Source organism: Schistocerca americana, chromosome 7 (assembly GCF_021461395.2).
Source record: "Schistocerca americana isolate TAMUIC-IGC-003095 chromosome 7, iqSchAmer2.1, whole genome shotgun sequence".
In the NCBI taxonomy this organism is placed as follows: Eukaryota; Metazoa; Arthropoda; class Insecta; order Orthoptera; family Acrididae; genus Schistocerca; species Schistocerca americana.
This window is the reverse complement of record NC_060125.1, coordinates 241,528,035-241,530,939: the sequence shown is the minus strand read 5'-3', so window position 1 is coordinate 241,530,939 and position 2,905 is coordinate 241,528,035. Positions and strand designations below refer to the sequence as shown.

The 2,905-nt window shown below is 43.3% G+C and overlaps 1 non-coding gene across 1 annotated transcript; it reads left to right on the top strand.

The window, feature by feature from the left end:
• The first annotated feature begins 2,146 nt into the window (after positions 1-2,146).
• Positions 2,147-2,221, top strand: Trnat-ugu. Its single transcript has one exon. It is a non-coding gene; the product is annotated as a tRNA-Thr (tRNA).
• The last annotated feature ends 684 nt before the right edge of the window (positions 2,222-2,905 follow it).

Here is a 2,905-nt window from a genome sequence, read left to right as displayed (position 1 = left end):
CAGGACTGTAAGGCGGGTGATTCAGTGTCGTCCATTCGAGTTTTGTGATCGCTTCCATGGTTTTTTAACTGACATGTGGCCGTGCATTGTCGTGCAACAGCAAAACATCCTGCTTTTGCCGATGTGGTCGAACATCACTAAATCGAGCTTGAAGTGTCTTCAGTGTCGTCACATATGCATCTGAATTTATGGTGGTTCCACTTGGCATGATGTCCACAAGCAAGAGTCCTTCGGAGTCGAAAAACACCGTAGCCATAACTTTTCCAGACGAAGGTGTGGTTTTGAATTTTTTTTTCTTGAGTGAATTCGCATGATGCCACTTCATTGATTGCCTCTTCGTCTCTGGTGAGAAATGATGGAGCCATGTTTCATCACCCATCACATTTCTTAATGAAATTCATCCCCACCATTTTCGTACTGTTCCAAAAGTTCGCTTCATACCGTTTTTCTTGTTTCTTTGTGAGCCACTGAGCCACTGTCAACATCCTGGGAACCCACCTGGCACAAACCTTTTTTAACGCCAACACATTCAGTATTCTGCAAACACTTCCTTCCCCTATCCCAATTCGTTCACTGTGATGCGCCTGTCAGCAGTCACCAATTCGTTAACTCTCTTCACATTGTCTGGAGTGTGTGCAGTACGAGGCCTGCCGCTGCGAGGACAATCCTCAATATTGCCGTGCCCGCTTTCATCACGTAACCTGATTGGCCACCGACTAATTGTACTGCGATCGACAGCAGCATCTCCATACACCTTTTTCAACCTCTTGTGGATGTTTCCCACTGTCTCGTTTTCACAGCACAGGAATTCTATGACAGCACATTGCTTCTGACGAACGTCAAGTGTAGCAGCCATCTTGAAGACATACAGTGACGGCGCCACTCACGGGAACAGGTTGAACTAAGTTTGAAAACAAGTGGGAAGGACGTATCTACACACTGTAAAACTTTCACACATGCACAATGAAAACTGTATTTTTACAAAAATAGTGTGCATTTCTTTTGGAGTGACCCTAGTGCGAACAGCTGAGAGCGTTACTGGAAACACTTTTGCAACATACCTGACATCAACAAAGTACCGCAACCTCACAATAACGAGTCCCAAGCAAAGCAGACTTTGATTTGTCCAGGATGAAACAAAAATTATACGGTTCACAGCCGCAATAGACATTATTCCAGCGACCGAACTGAGGAGAGGAACAGTAGTCAGTAAGTTTAAGAAAAAGTGTAGTATTACAGTGCAAGGAATAATATAATATTACATTACTTAGTGAAGTTTGTCCTGAAAATGCTTAGCAGCCACATTATTTATATTTTTGCTGTCAGAAAAAGAAAGTTGTACGAAATAAAGTCACGTGACGTTGATTATTTGTACATTTTTTGCTTGGAAATATCCTGGTCTTCAAAAATGAGCTGATATTTTATATGCACATCCTAGATATAAAATTATTGCAAAAAATAAAACTACTCAATAACACACAACGTTTTAATTCCGATTTTTTCTGGCTTTTTATTGTAGAAACATTTAGCTTATTTGGTTTTGGGAAGCTGGCAGCACTGGCCACTATTGCATTGCAGTGGTCACACGCCGTCTTGGCGTGGAGTGGAGAGTCGCCGTTGGGCTTCCGTACTGTACAGAGTTTAGTAGAAACTCCAATTAATGGTCAAAAGTATTACGCCGCTTTGTAGAAGAAAAGTATTTTACTTATATGAAGATGGTATCTGTTCCAGAAAGAACAGATACCATTGATGACCATGCAGCTTCTCTAGAATGAAATGATAATTAAATCGACACCCTTAACTGCCGACAGATGTTGTTGATATACAACAATGGGGACAGCTGAAATGTGTGCCCCGACCGGGACTCGAACCCGGGATCTCCTGCTTAGATGGCAGACGCTGTATCGGGAACAGATACCATCTTCATATAGTTAAAGGCTACCCGGGCATTGACCATCTTCTGTGCAAATGCGCACAAAGTTGCCCGAACTCTTACGGGACTCGTCAGCTTAGTCTGGCGCGAGTAATGAGTGGATGGGCAAATATCTATTAGGAACACTACGTATGTAGGTTGTGGCCAGTTGGGAATGTGGGTCTCTCGGGAAGCGTGCAAGGGATAAGTCCCTGCAGTCGCACTATCCTCCGTGCCCTCGGTGGCTCAGGTGGATAGAGCGTCTGCCATGTAAGCAGGAGATCCCGGGTTCGAGTCCCGGTCGGGGTACAGGTTTCAGCTGTCCCCATTGATGTACATCAACAACATCTGTCAGCAGCTAATGGTTTCGATTTAATTATCATTGTATTTTACGTATTTCGTGAAAAGACGTGCGGCATTAGTTAACATATTTATGGTTGACACAGTGTCGTTTCTGAGAATCAGCAATTGTCGTGGAGAAACATATAGAGAGTAGAACGTAAAATGGAAAGGCTTCTGGAATCACTGACTACTTGTTTAACTAATATGGAAACACGACGTGGCAATCGTTTCTTCAGTGTGAATGTGAAACCAACGTAACCGTTAAATGAGACTGGGTACAAATCAGCATTGTTATGGAAGTGTGTTACGTGCAAGAAAGTTTAAAATTTGCAACGTATAAGAGACACGTGTTGGTATGAGCAATATAGTCAGGTTACTTTCGTGGCGAAGCGTGGTCTCTATATAAAGCTCCCATATTTCAGTTTAATAGTGGCAAAAATAAACGAGAAAAGACTTTCTTAAAGAGAGGAGTGAGGAGTTATATATGTTGAACGGTGTGCTCCAAGCCTGCGGTAGCGTTGTATACTGCCATCAGATCAACAGCAGATATCCGCCTATCGCGGTTTACAGTGTGGGCAACCCTCTATATTTCACGTTCTGTGATGAGGCGCCTGCTCATGGTTCCACCATCCCGCTATCAACAGGCGCTCG